At 43.5% G+C, this 26712-nt stretch overlaps 1 long non-coding RNA gene across 2 annotated transcripts in view; it reads right to left on the bottom strand.

Annotated features, from left to right (window-relative positions):
• Positions 1-651: 651 nt before the first annotated feature.
• LOC141048823 (uncharacterized) overlaps positions 652-26712 on the bottom strand; it is a 51767-nt gene continuing 25706 nt past the window's right edge. Inside the window, exons 3-4 of one of the 2 annotated variants that reach the window (XR_012220160.1) lie at positions 21298-21423; positions 652-1213 (exon numbers count right to left, since the gene is read on the bottom strand). This is a non-coding gene — a long non-coding RNA (uncharacterized lncRNA). Of the gene's footprint in view, positions 1214-20987; positions 21424-26712 lie in introns of those variants that run through there. The other variant, XR_012220159.1, reaches the window with a different exon arrangement.

Raw genomic sequence — 26712 nt, 5'->3', positions numbered from 1 at the left:
TGCACAGTGTCTGCAAGGTTTGCAGTGTCTGCAAGGTCTGCAGGGTCTGCAAGGTCTGCAAGGTCTGCACAGTGTCTGCAAGGTCTGCACAGTGTCTGCAAGGTCTGCACAGTGTCTGCAAGGTTTGCAGTGTCTGCAATGTCTGCAATATCTGCGCTGGAGGAAACTGTCTTCCAAGTCAAACAAAACATGTTTGAAATCGATCAATGGCAGTTGATTGACTGTAGGGGTTTTATGATATCTCCTGCTGGATTAAGAAGTCAAGACATTGATGGGGTACTCAGGCTCTTGTCTCTGCGACGGTCTGGTAGATGAATATTGTTTCTGTTTGTTTAATACTCTCATGTGCCCATATTTATTATAAAGCATCATAAAATAGTAAGAAAATCCCTTTAATACACAGAGAGCCGCCTCTGCTAGTGGCTGGAGGGAGCCAACACTGAATCTTCTCTCAGCTGTATCCTCACTTTTCTCTGTGTGACTGTCTGCAGCAGGAGCCTCCCCCCTCTGCATTGTCCACAGTGGGACAAAATATTGTAAATCCCTGTCCATTGACCACCACCAAAAGATGGGGCTGATCAATGGATTAACCCCTTGTTCGCTGAAAGATTTTGCAAGGATCATGTAGAAAATGCTGCAGCGCACTGAACAGTGAGGGCAATAATATTTGTTGTTTAATTCAGTCATTCATTTCTAGATGTAATGTTCCTTTAAGAGAGATTAATAAATAATAAAAGGATCTGATGCTTCCAGGACCCGGTATCAATGGAACCCAACAGTCGTCCATACAAAGGCACTGGTATAATAAAGGGCATGTGTCACCGGGGCACCATTGCACGGCTGATTAAATGGAATATTCGCTGTCTCGGAGACCCATATTACCAAGCCTGACATCTAATATCACCGGTTGAATTCTCCTGCGCCTCATTGTGACTGGACTCGTCTTTTATCTCGCGCCTTCGCTGGAATGACACGACGACACCGAGGTCTATTTTCTTAAACTTCAGATAACATTGGGATGAACCGGCGCTTGAGTGACATTATCTGACCGTGGTTGGGTCAGGTCTGCGATCTTCATTACTTTTAGCCTGACTTTGGCGTCACGTTGCTTGTCTGGATACGGCTCGCTCATACATCGTGCTCTGCTAATGTCTGGATACAGTCTACGGCTCGGAGAAAATGTCACTGTCCGGATCGTCGGCCGTCGGGTGCCCTACGGGACAACGATAATGTGACGTTGGTGGAAAGTTATTCAGTTACATTAATAATGACTATTTCACAAAACTATGTGTCCCTTGTCTTATACATGTTTACTATACTTGTCTATATTTCCCCTTCTCACATGTAAAGCGCCATGGAATAAATGGCGTTATATAAATGCATAATAATAATAATAAAAACTTTTATTCTGGTGCCATCTACAACAAAACCACACAGGGCTGCAGACTGCTGACGCTTGTAATGGACCGCAGGCTTAACAAATCAGTATCCTCAATAAAGAAGGGGTGAATCTCGGCACTGAAGAGCTCAGGAGGTGGTCGTAGTGTCGGTACGCGGGGTGCCTCCTGCTCTCCTCTACAGACCGATGTTACCGGTGCTTTGCTGTTTCTCACACTGACCGGCTGCTGCCTGCAGTCTCCAACTCTCCAATATGATCCTGGCACAAAACTATGCCATATTATGTAAATTGTTCTCTGATTTTCCCAAATGCTGGACACAGATGAGTCGTGTAATGTCCAATCCTCGACTGCTAGAGGATAATTCACATTTATTGGACAAAACTCCCAATGAGAACAGTATTTAAAAAAAACAAAAAAAAAACACAAAAAGCAGCAAATTCTTCTGCAGAACAAGAGTCCAAACTATTTATAGGCTGTAAAGAACTGGAAATGGTCATTTGTGGGATCTGTAGCATTAATACGTCACATTTACTGAGATCTAAAGCTTTTTCAACTGCAGCCTCTGGGGCATACGACACCTTGAGGTTCACGCACTCCAGAGGCTCAGGCTTCACATACCTGTTTGCTGCTTTATAATGGTATTTTACCAGCTGCTTTCTAAATCTTATGCATTTATCTAGCAGAAGCCTTCCTCATTATGCCTTTATCTGCAGGAACCTTCCTAATTATGCCACTATGTGCAAGAGCCTTCCACATTATGCCTTTATCTGCAGAAGCCTTCCTAATTATGCCTTTATCTGTGGGAATCTGTCTATGCCCTGTATCAGCCACAAATATCTTGACAGCACGATGCTCCCGCTTAAGTTTTGGTGAAATATCTAATGTTTTCATATCTTGTCCGAGGCATTCTACTATGTGACGATTTTCGGCAGCAGAAATCCTTTTTCTCTCCAATGTTGCTTGATACCTACAGCTGATTATTAAGGTGGAATGTTCTTCTTAAGGACTTTTCTTTTAATTAAGCATCTGGCAACTAATTATCATAGGGGTCTAAGATTGATTTCAGTGATCCAAACACCCTGGAACACAAACTGTCCATGAGGTTATGGGAGAAACAAAAAATATAACACAAATGCAATTTACAGAATTGGAACGTTGTGTATGTGCGAATAATGTTCTTGGTCTGCAGCCTTCACTCTGGGGTGCGTGGTGCATGGATGTGATGGCGGCCATTATCCTCTCACCAATAATTCTGCTACCGCTCATTATTTGGCTACTTGTCCTGGTTCTCTTCAGTGATTTAGTCCTCACATCCCTCGATTCTGTTCTCTACAGGACACATCCACAGCAATCTTTCCCACATCTTCTCCAGAATCACGTATCCCGTAGCGCCCTCTTTTAGCCTACCTTCTTTTCAGTCAACCATTAAAAAGTATCAACCCCTGAGGACTCTCATTTGTACATATCTGTCTTTTACCCTAAGGCCGGGGTCACACTGGCGAGGAATACGGACGAGTGAGAGGCGTTAAAAGCGCGCATTACACATGGACAAATTATTCTCTATGGGTTTGCTCCCAATAGCCGTATATTTCTCGGGCGTATTTTACGGTCCGTGCCAATCGCAGCATGCTGCATTTGTCAGCATACTACGCCTGTAATACGCCAATGCAAGTCTATGGGAGAGCAAAAAATACGGATTACACACGGACCACACGTGTGACTTGCGAGAAATACGCAGGTCTTTTGGCTGGTGACAGGAAATGGTCCAATCCATCATCAGGAAGCCTAGACATGCAAATCACCTGAAATAGCGCACCAGACATCCAGGAAGTACGCCTCCACGGAGTACAGCAGCGTCATGGCGCCATATTTCCTAAATGTGGAGATGCTCATTGTACTGGTTCAGGAGCGGCCAGAACTCTGGGACCAACGTGATGCCAATTATGCAAACCGGGCAAGAAAAGAGGCGTCATGGAGGCGCATATGCCGCCAGATGTTCCATGACTTTGATGATCGGCCACGTGAGGAGCAGCAGAAACTGATTAACTACAAGTCCCAAAAATGATTAAAATTACCTCACAACCAAAAATGCATACAGAATCAGCCACCCCCTTCCTGTGCTTGTACTTTTTTCCTCATGAGGCGGGTAGATTTGACCCATGGTTTTACACTGCCATAATTTTGCCCAGGCCACAAGCTCCTCATCCTCTTAGCCAACCAAGTTATTAAGTGTAGTTACTTGATACATGAACTATTCAGACCCTGTGTATCTGGCCTGGATGGGCCAATTAGATATGCCACCCTGGCTAGAAAGCACACCCCAGAAGGCCACATGCCTAGACTACTGGTAGCAAATGTGACCGATCAAATATGTGAAATTGATAAAATTTCCTGTCACATTGCAGTGGAAGATGTGATGAAACGCTGGCGCAGCATCCGCGATCAGTACAGGCGGGAACGTCAGCAGCGGTCCAGGAGTGGGGATGCGGGCTACGTGAAACGCAAATATGTGTATTATGACCGCCTCTGCTTCCTCACCCCAATTCTGGATCTGAGACCGTAAGTACATACCTCACACCACATTACACCGATACTTTACAGGGCCAAAAATATTGATGTATTTTTGGCTCTGTTCTTTTTCATAACAGAACTCACTCCAACCTTACGGAAAGAGGAACGGCCTCAGATACAGAGCCCATAATTGATCCTGTAGGGGATGAGGTGGCTGGCCCATCTTCTCCCCCAACAAGAAGCATGGGTGAAGATGAGTCATCACAAGAGAACCCATTGCCTGCCCAACAAACACCACCACCAGGACCGTCTGCTGCTGGGCCATCACCCATACTGGAGGAGCAGGGCAACATGAGCAGCAGCCCAACTGCCCAGATCCGCGGAGCTCCCCACAGGCTGCTGTAACATCCCGGCGAGGACGAAGAAGGCGGCAGATGGCTGTTCAAGATACCAGGACCAATGTGGACACGGGTCCTAAATTACCTATCTAGAGTCAATGCAGATGATGGGGAGGAGGCCTACTCACGTAGCCTTGCCCTTTATCTCCGTGCCCTTTCCCGTGAGGTGAGGCTCCGTATTCGAGGATGTTTTCAGATCCTGCTTGATGCAAGCACACCCCCCAATACCCCATATGAGCTTTTTGAATATCTGGAGAGGTGGCAGCTTTCCCCCAGAAATCTAATGCGCATGAGACCACCCACACAGATGCTTGCTCAAGCAGGGTCTGAAGATCCTCAAATACGTGGCCCTACACCTCACCCCCTTCCTCCCCCTACCCAACCTTCCCTACAGCAGCAACATATGTCTGCTTCTAGCCAACCCCACCAATATGGCCACTTTTTCCCACCCAGTGTTGGAGGCTGGTCCCAACCTGGTTGGGGACGACATGGCTATATTGGTGGGTATGAGACACGGGCCTACCCGCCCCAACAAGATGCCCCTCAGCAGTATTACTCTGGCCACTACCCCCAACAATCACAGGAGGAAGGTCAGTACCAACATCATGGGCAACAGTATGCACCCACACAGGGCGATGTTGCTCAAAATAGTCAGCAGCAACCACAGGCTGCTCCTCTGCCTTCTCCTTCCCCAACATTCCACAATTTATAAGTGGCTACAAACATGCAAATTGTTGATGCATACTGTACATCAGTGTCCATAAGCGGACTGATGGCAGGAGATGTCCAGTGTCATACAACTGTTGCTAAAAATCACAATCCTAAGTAAAAAAGAGGTGGTCTCCATCATCAAAATGATGTAAAAACAATAAAACGAACATTTATTATGAATGTTTTCAAAGCATATTAATAAACCACCATGACAGGCAAGGCTACCTTACGCGTTTCAGACACATATTACATGTCTGTAAGAAATACAATATTTCACCGCGCTATACTGGGAAAGTCAAAGGATCAAAATAGACTACTCACTTGATAATACATAGAAAAGGCGTGCTGTCCATATAAAATTCGTAAATTTGTGGGCAGCTAACTTTCTTTCCAAATCAAGGCAAACAGCCTCAAGAACATCACGCTCTCTCTATGTATTATCAAGTGAGTATTGTAATGTGATCCTTTGAGTTTCCCTGTATAGTGCGGTGAAATATAGTCTTTTTAGCAGACATGGTATATGTCTCAGAAACGCGTAAGGTAGCCTTGCCTGTCATGGTGGCTTATTAATATGGTTTGAAAACATTCATAATAAATGTTTGTATTATCTTTTTTATATCATTTTGATGATGGAGACCTCCTCTCTTTGACTTTGGAATCCAATTGTCTAATGTTGCAATGTTGTTATTGCATTATATCTTTTGTTGGATATGTTTGTAAAGTTTATTTTGCAATAATGTTCAAATCTGCAAAATGGCCAATTTGGCCCATTGCCCAAGTTTTACATGGGGCAAGAATATGTTTGCCTTTAAGAAAAAAAAACCTAAAAAAAGGCAAAAGTAAAAATTTGTCTACTACACTTTACGTCTCTGTCTCAATTCTCAAAAACCGTATCAACATACGCTTACCAATGCAATTAACCAGTCATAGATTCAGAAGGGGTAGAAATATATATTTTTGGACACACATCAAACAAATATTTACAACATAGACACAGCATGCTCTTGCCAAGAAGTTTCCCCCTCAGGTGCCAGAAAGTAATTAGTGAAAATATGACGCACTTTGAGGCCAGAAAGCGGTCTACGTTGAGGGTTGATAGGTGGTCTCACCCTACGCACATTGTCCGGCCTACGCACAACACCAGCAGAGGAGGAACAATCATGTATCCTGGTGAAGTTATGAAGAACCACACAGGCTTTCACAACTTCATTAACATTTTGTTCACTCAGCTGAATGGCAGACTGGAGTACCCGCCATTTGGCACAAAGAATGCCAAAGGAACACTCCACCAGTCGCCGAGCACGTGATAGGCGCAAGTTAAAAATTCTGCGCCTGTGGTCAAGGTTGCGCCGGGGATATGGCCTCATGACATTGCGCGATAACTGAAAGGCCTCATCTGCCACAAGGACATAAGGGACTGATTCTTGAGTGGAGCCTGGTAGCTGGCGTGGTGGTGGTAGATCCAACTGGTTGGTGCGTAGCCGCCGAGCCATAACGGAAGTATTGAAGACTCTAGAGTCTCCCGTCCTTCCATAGGCCCCAATGTCAACAATTATAAACTTGTATTGAGGGTCGGCCAGAGCCAACAATACAACAGAAAAGTATTGTTTATAATTGAAGAATTGGGAGCCTGAGTTCGGCGGCTTACGCACCCTGATATGTTTGCCATCAAGGGCCCCAATACAATTAGGAAACTGGCATTCCTCCTCAAAGTCCCTTGATATCCTTAACCAGTCTTCCATCCTGGGCTTGGGCATGACCACTTGATGGAGTCTTGTCCAGATTTCACTACTGTAATATCCACACGTTATGAAGAATTCAAGGTATTAAGCTTTATATATGTTTTATTCTTCGTCCTCCAGCACACAGCATAACACTTGCATTCCCATGCTACCAGAAGTGAAACTGAAACTTCCCTTCTCATCCCTCTTGTCTCCACCCTCCAAGTCCCATAAGTCTGGCTTGCTTAAAGAGACAGATCTAATTATTATAAATTACATCATCCCCTTTTTTTTTTTTTTTTTATAAATAATCTATATTACTGATAAATGCAACAACATGAAAACGTCCAAAGAAATCATGTGTCCGTTTTGTCTTATTTGTTCAATTCTAAAACCAGAGAAACAAACAACAACAAAAAAACAAACAAAACTGTAATTACACTTCTTCAATAAGCCTCGATGGAGCTCTTCTCACTCGTGTAGGATAACGTCTGGGCTCATTGAGAGAGTTCATTGTTGATGGACCAGCTACCTCTTGTTGGTCCTCTACACCATCGGATACCAAATCTTCCACCAAAGAGAGTTCATTGTCATCATTCTGCGGTATGACTTTAAAATATGAAGAATTTCGCGTTATGGAGTGTCCATCTCGTTCAGCTGTGATCATGCTGCCTTTCCTTTTGGTAACATAATATTTTGCAGGACCATATACAGGTGAGGTCTTGTTGGTTGGTCTTTGACGTACCACCACGACATCCCCTCTTTCGATGGCACTTGACTGTGTCCTTCGCCTTCTGTCTGCATAACGTTTCATGGCTTGTTTGTTGGAGAAATCTGTGGATCTCACTGAGGAGTCACTCGGTCGGGGATGGCTGGTCACATCAGGGAGAAGTATACGCAGGGCTCTGCTGAACATTAAACGAGCTGGAGCAGCATTAGTAGTGGAGTGTGGCGTATTGCGGTAATTACGCATGAATTTGTATAATGACTGTTTCAGTGGGATGTGCTCCAGTCTGGCTCGAGTCTCGCTGCCTTGATACGTTTCCCCAGAGTGCGCATAAAACGTTCCACAATTCCATTGGCTTGCGGCCAGCAAGGTGTGATTTTCCTGTGATTGAATCCCAAGTATTCAGAAAATTGTGTAAACACATGTCCATTGAATGGAGGTCCATTGTCTGTTTTGACCACTTTTGGAATACCATATGCCGAGAAAATGTCGTCCAGCTCTGGTATGACATTATTAGCAGATGTTGAAGAGATAAATGAAATGACAGGGTATCGAGAATATTCATCAATTGTTACGAGAATGTATTGGCCATTTGGCAATGGTCCATATATATCGACTGCCACTTCCTCCCAGACAGCAGTGGGTAACGGAGACATTTGTAATGGCTCTAAGGTTGATGATGGAGTGATTAATTGACAAGTAGAACAGCGTCTAATCTTTTCTTCCACCAAGTGATCCATATTTGGGAACCACACTTTTTCTCTGAGTAACTTCTTTGTGCCAACAATTCCTAAATGACCTTCATGTGCTATCTGTATGACTAAGTTACGCAAAGTCTTAGGTACAACTAGTTTGGTACCTCGAAGAATGAGGTGTTCTTCAGTGACTGATAATTCCTCACGTACGTTTGAGAATAGTTTTAACTCTTTCAGATCAATCTCAGAATCAGGAAATTTTTCTTTTTGAATTTCATGCCACCTTCGATTTTGGATGATTTGTATTAGGGCACAGAGTGTCTTGTCTTTTGTTGTTTCATTTATAAATTGATCAAGAGAAAGTGCTTTTGGCATGGCATGATCTGTAACAAAACGTAGGTATTCTTCAATAGAGGAATGCACAGGTATATCATCATTAGTAGGATGTCTTGAAAGATAATCAGCCGGATTGCTGTATTTTCCAGGTTTGTGAACAATTTTATAGTTGTAGTCCTGTAGACGTAGGCCCCATCGTTCAATTCGTGCAGGCATTTTAGCTCTGGGATTTCCAAAGATTGTAAGAAGTGCTTGATGATCTGTGACAATGGTGAAGGGAGCTCCATAAAGAAATAAGTGAAAGTGTTCACATCCCCAGACAACTGCCAAGCTTTCTTTTTCAGGTTGAGAATATTTTCTTTCAGTGTTTGTTAAGCTCTTACTTGCATAAGAAATGATGTGAGGATTTTGATTGTTATCCTTGTACTGCGCTAGAATAGCACCCAGTCCCACGGGACTGGCGTCCACAATCAGTTCAGTTCGAAGAGCTGGATCAAAATAAGCCATAGTGGTCGTCGAGCAGAGTTCATTTTTAATTGTTTCAAAAGAGGCCTGACAGCCTTGAGACCATTGAAAAATACAACTTTGTTTTGTAAGTTCCCGTAGTGGATTGCTGATTGTTGAAAAATTCGGAATGTATCTAGCACAGTAACTTGCCATTCCAAGGAAAGAACGCACTTCACTGGCATCCTGTGGAATTGAGGCTGTTCTGATAGCTTCCACTTTCTTGGGGTCTGGTTGTACTCCTTTTGCCGAGAAGATGTGACCATAGAATTCTAATGAACCCTTGTCCAACTCGCACTTCTCTTTGTTTAAAGTGAGTCCAGCAGAAAGCAGACATTCAAAGATAGCATATAGAGCACGATTATGCTCAGCTTGAGTTTTACCAAAAACCAATATGTCATCACTGTAATTAAAGGCATTTGGGATGTGTTGAATGACACTCCTTATTGCATCCTGAAAAATTTCTGCTGCTGAGCAGACTCCAAAAGTCAATCTTTTGTATCTTCTGAGGCCCACATGGGTGGAAAATGTGGTCAAATATCGGGACTCTGGACTCAGTTCTAATTGATGATATCCCTTATTGAGGTCGAGCTTTGAAAAGACGGTGGCTCCATTTAATAAATGAATAATGTCATCAATCGTAGGTGAGATATGTCTTTCCCTCTGGATAGCGGTGTTGGGCAGGCGCATGTCAACACACAGTCTCACTTGATCAGGAGTCTTTGGTTTTGGAACTACCACAAGTGGAGAGACCCACGGAGTGGGACCAGTAACAGTTTCAATAATGTCCTCATCCATGAGCAATTGGAGTTCCTTTTCTACCTTCTGTCTCAGGTGAAATGGAATACGCCTGTGAGGCTGGGCTACTGGACGAACATTGTCATCCACATGAAGGTGTACTTGAGAGTCCTTTAGTTTTCCCAAACCACTAAATAGGGAGGGAAAGCTGTTCACCATAGTTTGTACATCCATATCCGCAGGGTCAGTTATGGTATGAATAATCTGGATGAGCCCTAGCTCCAAGGCAGTGTGATAGCTGAGAAGACATCCTCCCGATCCTTGTAATGTGTGGAAAGTGGTTTTCTGCCTGTTTTCTTTATATCTAATTTCAGCATCAAGTTGTCCCATTATAGCTAGAGGTGTTTTAGATCCATAAGGAAAGATTTTAGTCTGCACTTGTTGTAAGACTGGCCTTGTTTTCAATTGTTCATATGTAGTGCCATCTATGATATCCACTGAAGCTCCTGTATCTATTGTAAAGGTAATGTCAGTGTTGCAGATTGAGAGTGTAACACAGGGAGACTGTACTGAACCAGTGACAGAGGTAGTGAACACATAGTTCTCAGTCGCAGACATTTCTTCTGTGTCCTGATTTATCACTTTTACATCTGCAGATTTTGTCATAGGCAGAGGAGGCTTGTAGTGCGCTGATTTGCAAACAGCTGCAAAATGATTCCCTTTTCCACATTTACTGCAGGTTTGTCCCATAGCTGGACATTTGTTCTGGTGGTGAGGGAAATCCTGTCCACATCTATAACATTTCTTCTGTTTCTGGGCTTGTTTGTCTGGTAAATTTTTCTGTTTGAGATTATGCACATGTAATTTATCCCCATTCTCCATTACGGCAGCCTGATGATCTGCTATTTCTATAGCACGGGCCATTTTGAGCAAATCATGTAGAGAGATATCCTGCTGCAGAGCCTTACGCCTTAGGTTATTAGACGAGCAGGTGACAATTATTTGAGTTAGGATTTCATCATCTACATCTGTAAAGGCACATCCATGTGCTAACTCTTTCAGCCGTGTGACATAAGTGTCTATGGACTCTTCTGGAAGCTGCTTGGCAATCCTGAATTTATATCTTTCATATCTGATGTTCTGTTTGGGGTTGAAGTAGCCAGTGAGAGCTTTAGTGCAGTTGCTGTATGTGTCTGTTTCTGCTGCAGGTAACGTACTGTATATGTCATAGACTCCTGTGCCTGCACAATGCAGGAGCAAAGCTCTCTTTCTTTTCTCCTCCTTTATGTCCATGGCTTCTAGGAAATTCTCAAATCTGTTTAGCCATTTTCTCCAGTTATGGGAGAGATTAATGACATCAGTCATATCAAACTGTGGGAATGTGTGCAAGAAGTCAGCCATGATAGAGTCTCTCAGTGGTGCTGGCGTGTGAAGCGGTAAAATAGAGTCCGTACTCACAGCAGTAGGTGATTATATCCCATCCTCGTCGCCAGTTGTAATATCCACACGTTATGAAGAATTCAAGGTATTAAACTTTAGATATGTTTTATTCTTCGTCCTCCAGCACACAGCATAACACTTGCATTCCCATGCTACACAGAAGTGAAACTGAAACTTCCCTTCTCATCCCTCTTGTCTCCACCCTCCAAGTCCCATAAGTCTGGCTTGCTTAAAGAGACAGATCTAATTATTATACATTACAACTACATGTTGACCTGACTTTGCCTGAAATGGTAGATCTTCCAATAAGAAACTCATGGTGGAGGGCGGCATAAGACAGGCCAGTGGCCAGGAAGCTGAAGAACAACAGAAAAGGATGATTGTCGAATGCACAAATTACAAAACAAACAGGTCCAAACATAACAAACTTGGTAAGATTTCAGAGCAAATAACACACACATCTTTGTTTGCACAATGAATTAGTGATATTCAGTACATATTACACATAACATTCTGATGTGTCAGTTGACACATATGTGGACTAAGATGAGGGCCTAAAACTTACTACAAGAAGGCAAAAATTCAAACTTTGCCCAACACATCATGAACATAGAGAATGTGGTTGTGTAGTACATACCGTATTGTGAGTAGAAGTCGCTCCTCTGCAGATATCGCTTTGCGCATCCTTGTGTCCTGAAAGGTGATCCCAGGGCGCACTGTCTCCAAGAGTCGATCAAATGTGGAAATGCTCATGCGACAGTACTGGTAACATTTCTCCGGATGCTCCCGCAGAGAAGAATAGAGGCGGTGAAAATGCCCTCTTGTGAGTCGTTGCCTCAAAAGTGGATGGACCCACATGCGTCTCCTCCTCCGCGGATCCACTATCACTGGGTATGGTTGGCCAAAGCGCCGTGACAAAAGCCAGGTAAAGAGAACACGGTCAGTTGTATTGAATCTCAGACCCTCTGCCATGCTGCACAAAGAACACCAACACACCTCGTGAAAGCAAGGTGACAAATGGACAGAATGGAGGCAGCCACCTGTTCCTGAGCCAATAAATAGGGTGCAGGCTAATGATTTAAATAGTTAGCAGGCCTCAAAACCGTTAAATGTCCATTTTGCAAGGCTGCGAGAAAATCTCACCATACAGAGTCCATACCGATGCCATACGGATTACATACGGATGCTGACATGCGCAAAATACGCGACTGCACCTTGCTTACGGATGACATACAGAGCACTATTTAGGGGTCATTCATCCGTATTACGCATGTAAACTACGGACCGTATTTTGCGTCGGTTAGTGTGACCCCGGCCTAACACTGTAGGTACTGCTCTATGTGCACATGTAGCGCGGTTCTACATAATTGTGTAATTTTCACTTTTTTCACTGCATGATCCATAGAGAATCCTTACGTCTTTAAATACATTGTTGTTGCAGATAAGGAAAGTATGAAGATTACACACAGAAGACGTTCTCTGTTCACATCCATCATTTCTACTTGTAATATTGAACTATTCTTATGAGCCGTGTTACATTTGGAAACGTCTCCGCTGCCACAGATTCTCTTTATTTCCTTTGCTAGGTTTTTTTTTTTTCGAGCTTAATCAAAGTGTCTAAAATTACATCCTCTTGAAAAGTCGGCTCTTGCGAATAACGGGGATTTTGAGCTTTTTCCGACTGCAAAGTCTTCATCATGACCAATGTTTTATCTGAGTGATACCCAAGATGAGGTGTGCGGTATTGTATCTGAGCTCAGGTTGATCCCACTCGAGCGCGGCACGATACTTCAAAGGAATTGTTAAAGGAGCCGACTGATGGTGTGAATCTATTGTCTGCCTGCCTGCAATGAGCGTCTATAGGGGACAAGACCCTCAACAGGCGACCTATAGAAAAATACAAGGCGGAGGAGATCGCCAGGGGGAAGGGTCCACCGCCAGTGACAGGCACAGCGATACTGCACCGGTAATTACCGAGACGCAATGCGTCTGCAGGGACAATGTTATGTAGTTGCCATAACCCTCCATCAATCCAATCTATTAGTTTCCTTCCTGATCCTTCACTGTAATTGTGCTGCAATTAGGAGCCACATATACATGTTCACCGTATAGCGCCTCCACTGGGCAGATAAAGCATTGCACATTACTCTGATGTGGTCGGAGGCACATTGCACAAAGTCCATTTTCAAATACCCAATTTGAGTTAATAGAAAGGATCGGTTGTTCTCTATAGGACTCTCATCTGTCACTCCAAGCATCTACTGATACATTGACGCTGGAGGAATTCTCATGACAATGTATCACCTCGAAAGTTCATTCATTTAAAGAACACCTATTTGCTCCAAAAAATTGATTTCCCTGGCTCTGCTGCTCTTTTTCCTTTTACACGGAGTCGCTCCATTAGATATTGACATTTGTTACCTTTGGAGCACAATATGTGAAATCTCTGCTTTGTAGAACAACTGGGCATTTTTCAGTCTACTTTGGCCGTGCTCTTTCATTCCTTCCCCCCCAGACTCCGCCAATCACAGCACAATACGGACAAGAACGGCAGAAACAGGGGAGCTCAGGGATTTTTGTAAAATATTACTTTTTTATATCAATTTTTTTTTTTTTTTTTAAACAAAGGACAGGTCTTTAAGTGTGTAAAGTGTAATAATTTGTTCATATATTTTCACCAGGCATTTTACAGAACCTTTGACTTCTCATAAAGAGGAGTCCGATTGTCAATGGAGCAGAGAAGCTAATCTGAACAACTTGCCTTCTTATCACCTCTACTTAGAGTAAGGAGCCGAGCGGAGCACAGAATACAGGGACACATCACTAAGCAGCAGTCTATGGGGGTCTCAGCACCCGGACCCCCACTGATCAACACTTGACATAATTGAATTTGTCAAACATTTTTTACAATGTTATCCTTTAAATTGAAGTTACTACTACTATTAATTGACTGCATGCTCTCTATTCTTGCTCCCGCTCCGTGACCATAAATGGGTTTTAAACTTCTTAAAGTAACTTTTTCTCCAAAAACTTGGCCTAAAATAACTGCTGGAAAGTTACCCTGAGGCTACAAGAAAAGGGGGCGTACAAGCAAAAGAGATAGGTGGATGCAGAAACTGTGACAGGCATCCAATTGGTCAGTGCCTCCAAGTGAGGAAAAAGAAGTGCCAGCACATATAGTGCTGGAAGTTGTTTAGACGCACCCAAATCAAGTGGATGTTTCAAATGCTTTATGGCATTACAGAGGTTAATCAAAGGTGTGAACTGGGGAAACACTATGCTAACATTCAGTAGTCTTTTTTACTTTTCATATTTTTTACGGTGTCTTTTAAATGTAAAGAGGAGGGAATCACAGCAGCAAGTACGGTAATCAATTTCCTCACAGCGCCCCCGCTGGTGAGAGATCGCATTGCACGATGCCCACTGAATCTAATCCATGTAATGCATGTAGGAGCTTCATTCTCCAGAGAGGCAAACACTTGTGATAGTCACGCTGCTCCCTGAGAGGAGGGAACGCCCTGAATCAGACAGGAATTACCTTTTTTAACCCTTTCACCACCTTGTGATTTTTCGGGGTTTTTTGCTTTTTTTGCTCCCATTCTTTCTAGAGCCATAACTTTTTTTTTATTTTTCCATCAATATAGCATTATGAAGGCTTTTTTTATTATGCAAGACGAGTTGTACTTTACAATGACATCATTGATTTTACCATATAGTGTACTGGAAAAGGACTGAAAAAATTCCAAGTCGTGAGAAATTCCAAAAAGGTGCAAATCCACAGTTGTTGGGTTTTTTTTATGTTGTTTTTATCTACCATGTTCAGTAAATGCTAAAACTGACCTGCCAGTATGATCCCCCATGTCAGTGCGAGTTCACAAATACCAAACATGTATGATGTAATTTCTACTTAAGTGGTTAAAAAAATCCGAAGTTTGTACGAGGAAAAAAAAAATTTGCTTATGTCACTGTTTTCCAAAACTTGTAGCGTCTCCATTTTTTGGGATCTGAGGCTGGATGAGGTCTTACTTTTTGCAGCTTGATCTGATGTTTTTATTGATACCATTTTGGGGTAGATACGATCTTTTGATCGCCTGTCATTGCATTTTATTGCAATGTTGCAGCGGCCAAAAAAAAATGAATTCTGCTGTTTCGATTTTTTTCTCGTTTCGCCATTTACTATCAGATCAATATACTTTGTATTTTGATAGATCGGGAGATTGTGAACGCAGCGATACCAAATAAGTGTACTGTTTTTATTCTTTTATTTTACATGGGGCAAAAGGGTGGCTGATTTCAACTTTTGTGTTTTTTTATTTTTTTATATCTTTTAAAACTTTTTTTTACATTTTACTTGCTTCAATAGTCTTGAAGCTGTGATCATCCGATCGCCTGTGCTTTGCTTAGCACTGCTATATGTAGCATAATCATAGTCTCTTATGAATGTCAGCCACGAGCCAGCATTCATAGGAGATTCACAATGACAGGCATGGGGGTCTTCTGCAGGCTGTCATGACCACCCATCATCACCCAGCGATCACGTGAGAGAGGTGCCGATGGGCGGTACTTGTGACGCGCTTCTGGCCAGCATGTGTTAAATGCCGCTGTCAGTGATTGACAGCTGCATTTCACTGGTTAACAGCCACAGGTGGACTCAGAAAGATGCGGGCTCAGCATTGGAGCCTGCAATGAAGGCAGGGATACGACTGTGGCCAAGGTTGTGAAGGGGGTTAAAGGTTTAAATAACCTTGTTTAGGCCCAAGACAAAAAGTTGCTTGGCGTGTTTTCTAAAGTTCAGAACAGTTCTGGAAACTTTGGGACTTTTGCCAACTCTGCGGATTGGCAGCGGGTCTCGGCGGCTGTCATACAGACTGGGCATAATTGGGGCATAACCAGGTAGGAGAGACTTTGCGCCCCGTGTCAACGTCTCTATCATCTAAGAATATCGTAATAATTGATGTTTTTTTGCCGGATTCTCTATTATTCTAATGACAATGCTTCTTTCATATCTTCGCCAAGTTTTATTCTAATCGAATCATATTTCCATTCCTTTCATTACGAGGCTCATAGCAGAGAATCAGGAACCATCAAAATAACTAGTCAAATAGCGGGATATAATTATGAGTTGCTTATGCCGCTTCCTTATCTCTTGAACTCAGCAAGATTTGTAATACAGCGGGAAAACCTCCTGGGAAATATCCGCACTGGCGATGGATGTGAAGCAAAAGTGAGAATCTCGCCGAGAGGATTTGCATGAGGCTCGCGGTAAGTTCCTCTCCTGCTTATTAACTGGATGACGTCTGCGAGCATGAGAGGAGCCGGGACGGCCGCAGACTGATGAGATTCCCTTTTCTCATATTAATGTGTTACCGGCGTGTGTTCATCATTACATCCGGACTGCGGCACAAAAACGCGGAGGATGAAAGGCCGGGCTGGGATGTCACCATTATCTGTGTGCACAGGACGCAATCATACACTATGTACAATAAAGAGGGAAAAGAAACAATGTTGCAGATTTGTTCCATATTCAATGGAATGTGCCATAAGAATTCAGCAGGGGTGTAGCTAAAGGGGCACTCGTAGGGTAATGATAGTGGGGGCACCAACAAGACATATTCCTGGCTATTATAGGTAGATAAGGCAGCGGAAGCAAAGTAGGTATCTGCCCCTGAGGAAAGATCTGGCTGCAGCTCCGGACCTCCCTTTTGTATGTATTGTGTTGTTATTCTGTATTATAGGTAGTGTTAGTAATATATAATGTAGGATGTGATAATGAAAGGTATTATAGTGTGTAGTAATGGAGTGCCTTGTGTAGAGTAGTGGTTAGGTAGTGAGTGTAGCAAAAAGAGTGACAATATGATAAGATAGAATTAATGTTTGGGACTAGCCCACAAGGGTGGGGTTAGTGAGAGTGACTGCTTCCTGTTAGATGAAAGAAAAAGAGTTGGAAGTGCTAAGTGAGCAGAGTTGCCTTAGGGGTGATCTGGAGTGAGAGGAGACTAAGGACAAGGGGTAGTGAGATTCCAAAGAAAAGTGACTGAAGAGAGTGGCCTTCCGGAGAAGGGTTCTTGGAGGGGATGCCGAGTCTTGAGCCCTAGAGCTTTAAACACAGGAGGTAACAGGCCTAAATGGACTGAGCACATGGGTCTATTGGGGTCCCAAGTGGTAGATCCAGAGCGCCAGTAGCGGAAGAAATAGGATGCGGATCCACCGAGCCAGTAAGGAGACTTGCGGATCAGGACTATGGCGTTCTGGCTGGGTTGTGGTGAAGTAGGGTGAAACAGTGTGATTCTTCGATGCTGGAGTAAACTTTGGAGGTAGAATACTGTGTCGTGAAACGTTTCATACCGTAAAGGAAATGTCCTTAAGACTTAGTACCCGCTACCCCTTGTAAATGACTCATCAAATGATCGTTCAGTAAAGGGCTTATATTGGAATGGTGATCTACCTCATTGAATTGTGAAACATCCGGTCCTGGCCAGACCACAACACTGCACGGTGTACGGACCTCACAGCACAAGTCCACACACCCAGCCAGGACCCCCACCGTCATGTTGCATGCCGGGGCACTGAAGACGAGCGCCTCCCCTTGGTTCATTTTCATAGATTTTTTTATTTATTTTTACTTTTGTCAGATTCAAGTTATTTCTGTCACCGTTGTGGGTTTTTCTGTCCTTAAACGAGGGGAAACCAACAATTTTGACCACATGTGTATATATAATGTGTGACAGCTTCCCCCCGCGGTAACGCCTTGAGGATTGCGGACTTTCCCCATATTCTGGGCTCTTTGCCGCCGACCATGTAACGAGTTTTCCTTCTTTTGCTTGTTGTCGAGAACTTTCACATGAGAAGAGGCGCCGATTATCACTGGTCTGTTGACGTCTGTATCATTTCCATTACCTGCTTAACAGGGTGAGAAATTGTCCTCTGCTTAAAGTGAAACTATTACAGTTTTTTAATCAAAGTCTCTTTTTTTTTTTTCTAGAATGAGATTTTGAAAGCATTTTGCTCCTTGTAATATCGCGGCTCTCTCGTCCATGGCGCGTTCTTCTTCCTGTAAATTACCGCTACGATGTCCCCTTGAATTGTTCCGCCGCTCTCCGTCAGGCCTCCACAAGGTCAAGAGAACAGCTGTCATCCGATCCGTGCTCTGGGACTTCACATAATCGGGCCGAGAAATATATTCACGTATTATTATTTGGGAACAGATTTTTGCTGACATCCATACAACTGATGTCCACGGGGGCCGAGTCCACGAAAGAGGAACAAATGGAGATTTTGCTTTACATTTGACTTAGTAAAATATTGATCTGATCTTTCATTTATTATCAGTCTTTAAGTGAATAATCAGACACCTCTGTTCAATTCCTCATTATACAGAAAATTTAAGGTAATTCTCCACAATTATTACTAATCCCTGCTTTCTTTTGGAAACAGCGCCCCTCTTGTCCATAGGCTGTTTATGGTATTGAAGGTCAAACCCAGCAGCTTGAATATGATGGGTGCAGTACCACAAACAGCCCAGGTAGGAGAGTGGCGCTATTCCTGAGACTGAATCTGGTTCCTGCTAGTCCCACGCCTATAGATGAGCAGAAACAAGGATTTATGGCTGTTGCAGAGCCCATGTACTTCATGCAGGTGTGTTTTTAAAGACTTTGTCCACTTCTAGGACAACCCCTTCTCATACCCCACACTTGCCGTTGTTGTGACACATGACCCTGGCACCCAATCAGCAATGATGAGAAAGTGAGAGATCAGCCGGAGCCCGGACTTCCTCCCGGCACTTGGGACCGGAGTGTGCGGCTGCATGTACAGTCATGTATTAAAGTTTGGGCACCCCTATTAATGTTAACCTTTTTTCTTTATAACAATTTAGGTTTTTGCAACAGCTATTTCAGTTTCATATATCTAATAACTGATGGACTCAGTAATATTTCTGGATTCAAATGAGGTTTATTGTACTAACAGAAAATGTGCAATCTGCATTTTAACAAAATTTGACCGGTGCAAAAGTATGGGCACCTCAACATAAAAGTGACATTAATATTTCGTAGATCCTCCTTTTGCAAAAATAACAGCCTCTAGTAGCTTCCTGTAGCTATTAATGAGTTCCGGGATCTTGGATAAAGGTATTTGTGACCATTCCTGTTTACAAAACAATTCCAGTTCAGTTAAGTTTGATGGTTGCCGAGCATGGACAGCCCGCTTCAAATCATCCCACAGATGTTCAATGATATTCAGGTCTGGGGACTGGGATGGCCATTCCAGAACATTGTAATTGTTCCTCTGCATGAATGCCTGAGTAGATTTGGAGCGGTGTTTTGGATCATTGTCTTGCTGAAATTTCCATCCCCTGTGTAACTTCACCTTCGTCACTGATTCTTGCACATTATTGTCAAGAATCTGCTGATACTGAGTTGAATCCATGCGACCCTCAACTTTAAAAAGATTCCCGATGCCGGCATTGGCCACACAGCCCCAAAGCATGATGGAACCTCCACCAAATTTTACTGTGGGTAGCAAGTGTTTTTCTTGGAATGCTGTGTTTTTTAGCCTCCATGCATAACGCCTTTTTGTATGACCACACAACTCAATCTTTTTTTCATCAGTCCACAGGACCTTCTTCCAAAATGTAACTGGCTTGTCCAAATGTGCTTTTGCATACCTCAGGCAACTCTGTTTGTGGCGTGCTTGCAGAAACGGCTTCTTTCGCATCACTCTCCCATACAGCTTCTCCTTGTGCAAAGTGCGCTGTATTGTTGACCGATGCACAGTGACACCATCTGCAGCAAGATGATGCTGCTGGTCTTTGGAGGTGGTCTGTGGATTGTCCTTGACTGTTCTCACCATTCTCCTTCTCTGCCTTTCTGATATTTTTCTTGGCCTGCCACTTCTGGGCTTAACAAGAACTGTACCTGTGTTCTTCCATTTCCTTACTATGTTCCTCACAGTGGAAACTGACAGGTTAAATCTCTGAGACAACTTTTTGTATCCTTCCCCTGAAAAGCTATGTTGAATAATCTTTGTTTTCAGATCATTTGAGACTTGTTTTGAGGAGCCCATGATGCCACTCTTCATAGGAGAATCAAATAGGAGAACTACTTGCAAGTGGCCACCTTAAATACCTTTTCTCATGATTTGATACACCTGGCTATGAAGTTCAAAGCTCAATGAGGTTACAAAACTAATTTAGTGCTTCAGGAAGTCAGTAAAAAGTAGTTAGGAGTGCTCAAATCAAGAAAATGATAAGGGTGCCCATACTTTTGCACTGGTCAAATTTTGTTTAAATGCAGATTGCACATTTTCTGTTAGTACAATAAACCTCATTTGAATCCAGAAATATAACTGAGTCCATCAGTTATTAGATATATGAAGCTGAAATAGCTGTTGCAAAAAACAAAATTGTTATAAAGAAAAAAGGTTAACATTAATAGGGGTGCACAAACTTTAACATATGACTCTATTTCTATGCAGCTGAGCGCTCCAGTCTGAGTGCCGGGTATTGAGAGGCGAGACTCGTGCGAGTTTCTTGCAAGTGTGACCCCAGCCTAGGTCTGTGATTAATGATAGACATATTAAAGGGATAGGGAGGTGCTGGGCCTGCAGAGTCAGTGTAACTGTGATGTGATTCTGCAGTAACAGCACTGGTATAACAGCTTTTTTTACTATTCTTTATGCATTGCATTAAAGGAGGGCAGTTTTTTACCCCTCTGTCCTAATTTTGTGCTTACTTTAAATACCTAAGGGTTTCAATACAGTCCTAGAGTTTTATACACTTCTTTTCCTGGCAAATAAAGGCTTTGCAGCGCTGAGATTAATGCCAAATTTATTCACCATGAATCAAATTTTTTGGGAAAATTTGGTCAAACTGGAGAATTTGAATTTCAAAAGATTTCTTCATCTCTAGTGAAGACTCAAGAGAAGACTGAAGCCTGATGGAGGAAGCGAGGAGGACAGGCGAGCGCTGTGATGAGTATAATCATTTTTATTTTTAACCCCTTCTCTGCCCTAAAAACAAATAGCAAAATAATGTCCAACAGGCTGCCATTTTACTTAATTCCAGCAGATCAACTTGTAAATCTGAACTTTTTTTGTTCAATTTAAGGCGAATTCACTTACCTTTACATGTTTAGAGTGTTGGCTACAGGGGTGTGGAAAAGGAGATCCTGGTGGGCATGTAAGAGGATTTTCGCTCCCGGTGAAGGGGACATCTTAGCTCTGGCTATGATTTCATTAACAGAAAAACTAACGAATAAAAAGCAAAGTTCAGACTGTTGTTAAAATCTAACAGACTAATCCCGATCAGGCACAATGCAAATAGTGAATTAATGGAACGAACAATCAGAGTCACTGGAGAATGGGGACGATCAGTGCAGACGACGTCTTCAGGGAATATGTGTCCACATGTAGATTTAACCCTGAGGAAGCCACGCAGAGCCGCCCCCTCCGAGGTCTTTATTCCATTATTACACACATATATACAGCCTGCGCATCTGACGATTCTCGCCATAGAAAGATAAACAGCGCCCGCTCTGATTTCTGACTTTTTTTTTTTCTATGAGTCGTCTATGAATAATTCACAAAGAAGACTGGAGAAGTGGCATATTCATTTTTTTTAGAAGATAAGTATGTTGGATCTAGAAGGTTGATATTGAAATGTATTTGAAAATGACAAGTCTCTATTTTGTTGTATCTCCGCACCACGGAAAATGTCAGGACTATTCCAGACACAATGCTATATAATTGAGACCATTTGTCCTTTCATAAAGTCAATTATAGAAAAAAAATGAAGGGAAAGAAAAAAAAAAAAAAGGAAACATTTAAAAAGAAAAAAAAAAGATTCAAAAATGAAACATAAAATGTAAGATGCGATTGACTTTGATCCCTGGAAGTTGTAGTGAAAATTACTTTCTGTCAATCAATTATTTCATGCCAAGCACGCTCAGAAATGGGCTGATTTAAACCAAAATAGTCATTTAAAAGGGGATGTCCAAGAGCTTTAAAGAACGGCCAGAAAGCTGGGGGTGCATGGAAAGGTCAAAATAACTAACAAACCTAGTAGATCCCCCACTGCTGCCGCTCTGGTCGTCTCGATGGTCGTCAGCTGTCCTGCAGTGAGGTTGTTCCAGCCATCCACAGGTGACCGGTGCAGCCAATCACTGGCCAGAACCGTCACGTGTGTTCCATCATCGCTGAGGCCAGTGATTGGCTGCAGCAATCACCTGAGGATACTCACAGATATCAAAGACTGGTGGAGCTCAGGAGGAAGGAGCAGCTGCACTGGAGAAGCAGCAATATAAAAGAGGAGTAGAAGTTATTTCGGTATGTTTCAAAAGCCATGGACAACTCCTTTCAGTGCTATCAATGTATCCAGGAGGTGATCATTTATTATTGCTGCTTTTTTCTTAATTGTAAGGATATATGAGCTCATGATTTTTCATCATTCCTGAGTCTTCATTTGATTTTTAACTGGGCAGGTCACTGCCTCCTACAAGATCAGCCCACTCCTCTTCTGCTGTTACTTCTCCTATAATTTCACTGGTTATAGTGCACTGTCGCTGATTCCTTCCTGTAACTTTCCATTGTCACATGTAGCCAATGAATGGATAGATCACTGCCTCCTACAAGAGAAGCACACTCCTCTTCTACTGCTGTTATTTTATTATTGTCACTGCTTCCTTCCTAAAACAGGCCATCCTATCACATTCTGCCAATGAATCACTACCTCCTATATTTGACCCTCCTGCCACATGCAGCCTATGAACGGATAAGTCACTGCCCCCTACAAGATCAACACACTCCTCTTGTACTGCTGATATTTTATTATTTCACTGGCTATAGAATTCTGTCCTTCCTATATTCCACCCTGTCACATGAATAATAATAATCTCTTTATTTTTATATAGTGCTAACATATTCCGCAGCGCTTTACAGTTTTTGCACACATTATCATCACTGTCCCCGATGGGGCTCACAATCTAGATTCCCTATCCGTATGTCTTTGGAATTTGGGAGGAAACCGGAGAACTCGGAGGAAACCCACACAATCACGAGGAGAACATACAAACTCCTTGCAGATGTTGTCCTTGGTGGAATTTGAACCCAGGTCCCCAGTGCTACAAGGCAGCAGTGCTAGCCACTGAGCCGCCAAACAGTGCTAACCACTGAGCCACCGTGCTGCCTATGAATGGATTGGTCACTGTCTCCTACAGGATCTGCACGCTCTTCCACTGCTGCTGTTGTCATTTCAATCATCTGATTAGATCTATGGGGAGAGATCATCATTGAAGCAGATGTATCTTTATCCACCGATTGTATTTTTCCTGCATTTCTGTGTTTCAGTTTAATAATAGATCTCAGCGCACCGGCCGCTGCGCTGTTCTCCCTTTGGTTTGAAGAACGAAGAGCTGGCATTGCTTATGACTCCATGGAGAATGCTTCTGGTTTAATTAGATTTTAGCCAAAATTACGTTTTCCAGGGTGAGTTTTACTGAATATTAATTAAAATTATATATTTAGGTCCGATAAATAGAAGAAAATGTAGAAAAACACCAGGTCCTTACTAACCTGAACATCTCACTGACGCACTATGGCATGTGTTACACGACTTTCTTTATACTTGTCACGTGTTTAGCCATGGTAACCTTCAACAACTAGTGGAAAATCCCTTTAAGAATTTTTCATGGGTCGCACGTTGACTTACAAGGGAGCGACCTGTAGGTGGCAATCATGTATGGACTGGGGCTGAAATTCAGATCTGGCATTTGAAATCACACAGGCCCATGTTTTCCCCTTCCCCAAGAACCAGATGGGATATACTACTAATATTACCCTGGATGAACAAAAGGAAGATTTACTGCAAGTCCAATAGTTCTAATGATACCTGTGGCCTGCTGGGGTAAGTGCTCAGTCACAACTCTTAACAGTATGGGTGCCTTGAAAATGCCAATTCTGTTAACAGCGTAGCAGACAAGGCAGTCCATGACAAGACAGGCCCTTCTGGCATTTGCCAGAATTGCCATATGCCAGTCCAGCCCTGGTGGCAATAGAGAGACAGATTTATTTCTTCTGCAGAAGAGTTCATTTGCATATTTCCTTCCCAGTGAGCATTGCCACCCGGATCTCCGCAAGGAGAAGCAACAGCTCCGTTTCTCTACCCCCGGAGGTGTTGGAGGCATAGAGCAGACCCCCGTTACTGAAGATAGTGCAAATGACATCAATGTCTATGATGGAAATACGGCTGAATTTCATGTCCAATAATCCAGACTTCCAGGTGTCAATTATGTCGGATTAAAGGTATTTCACATTCTGTACATCATATATATATATATGTGTGGCGCCCCCAGGAGTATGGTCGCCACAGTGGCATTACCTTACTCCTAGGGAATGTGATATCATGCTTGGAAGCAATAAAGGGTCTCTTTATCAGTTAAGCACAGCACGGTACCCACTCCAGGCCAACAGAGGGAGCTCTGAACCAAAACTGGGGAGGAGCTTCTCTCTGGGGGCCAGGAAGGGGAAGTTAGTCAGTTCGAATGAGGAGGGCGAAGTGTGTGGACGGGAGAAGAAGAGCTGGAGGATTGAGCAGAGTTCAGGCTCACTTCTAGCGTAGCGCATGGTCTGGAGTCCGGTCTCCGTGGTTGTATGGATACTGATGTTCCTGCAGCAAAAACCAGAGGAATAGGAAGCTGTAAATGCTCTGTTCCCACATAAGACTCGGAGGCACAACAGCAACGTGTGAGCCAGAAGAAGGAGGCTACAGCTGTCTGCCATACGACGGAGTTCTAAAAGAGAATAAGCAAGAGGAACTTCAGTGTAACACAGTACTGCAAGTACCTCAGATAAGCGTTAGAAAGGAGACTACACAACCCATCTGCATAGAGAGATTCCTGAGTTGCTTCCAGGCTGGCCAACTCCTGTTCCATCTGTAATCTGGATCCTGGACTGCACTTGCAAAGCAAAACAAAGTAAAGGTAAAGGAAACTGCACCCTGTTGTGTCATTTTCTTCCTGCAACCCCTTCAGCACTGCTACATCTCTGTGCCTAACACTGCACCCTCTTCCTCAACACCTATTACCACTGCACTGGGACTACAGCTCTACCTGTGGGGAGCTATTACATCTTTCTGCCTTATACTATCTGTCCCAGAGGATCTACCTGCAGCGTCAGCTTAACCCCTTCATTGACGAACACCACAGGTGGCGTCACGTATCATCCACTTATAAACTTTAATCAGCCATACTTAACCCCTTTTACATGGACGCCCAGGGCCACGGACCATGTGTTAGGAGTCGGATTTCTGCGTTTACTCAGCAGGGATCCAGATCCTCACATTTTGCACTCTCCTCCTATTTTTCCACTGCAGAGGAGATTGCCTTGCAGCAAATCTCTCCTGAGGCTAAGTCCTTCTGTCCTCTTACTGGGCATGCTTATGGGACGATCTCCCATTGGAGATCGGGAGTCATGTGCTCAGGTCCTGCTCCAGTTCTCATTGGTCCATCTCAGAGATCTGGAAGCGTGCAGAAGGTCCCGGCTACTATAAAAGGCGCGCATGGCTGTTCCGCCATGCGCTAGTATAGACTATACTTGCTAGGTGTGAATGGTGATGGATATATGATTCTGGTGACTGACCCATTTGAAACCCCTTCCCTCTGATATTACGCATGGTGATAGGGAATTAGTTTAGTAGTCAGCGCCAGTCAGAGGCAAGCCTTAAGCCACTGTGCACACTGCACCGCTACGCTAGCGTCCGACATCGCGCTTGCTATCTGGCTTTGTCGTCGAGCGGCAGTGTCCTACGCTGCGCTGCAGTTGCAGCACTTCTTGGCGTTCGCAGCAGCGACGTCGCACACACGGGAGGTCTAGAGGGACGCAGCTCCTCTGTCTTGGGTCCTGCTCCTGTGACCAGATACCGTGTGTGCATCTACCTGAAGCCTGTGTCACTAACAGGTTCAGTGTTTTGTATGTTTTTGTTGCGGCACCTCTGTGTGTGAACAGAGCCCGCTCTGCACACTCCCGGTGAAGCTGACCCCATGTGCATCATACCGCCATATTGCTCCTCTGTCATCACTCAGCAGCGGTTGTTACACCTACTGCACGGTGGACCCCGAGCGGCGAACGCACTTTATTTTTATTTCATGCGTTCCACCGTTCCTAACACCAGGTCACCGCTACTGTGACACTTCCCTCTGAGATACCGGCCCGGTACCGAGTACCCCACTGCCCTGGTGGGCGATCCATTTATATATCACTGTGTGCATTAGTAGAGATATTGCAGCGATATCATCGCACAACTCTGAGGATTTTTTACACACATAGAAGTTGGAGAACAGAGAAAAGTTTTGCTGAAACTTCCCTTACCAAGCAGATCTGACAAGAGCAATCTATGTGAATGTAAGAATGATCAGCACAAGATAGAACGTTATCAGTATGAATATTTCATCGGGATGTAATAGATTCTGCTCGCATCAAACCTCACCGATTAGAATTAGACATAGTACCTACCTGGCGACTCTGGGCTGCTCGGCTGCACTG

Source organism: Dendrobates tinctorius, unplaced genomic scaffold (assembly GCF_039654945.1).
Source record: "Dendrobates tinctorius isolate UK_male_01 unplaced genomic scaffold, ASM3965494v1 ptg000138l, whole genome shotgun sequence".
NCBI classification, from domain to species: domain Eukaryota; kingdom Metazoa; phylum Chordata; class Amphibia; order Anura; family Dendrobatidae; genus Dendrobates; species Dendrobates tinctorius.
Note: the sequence above shows the minus strand (reverse complement) of the source record. Positions and strands in the feature narration are given on the sequence as shown.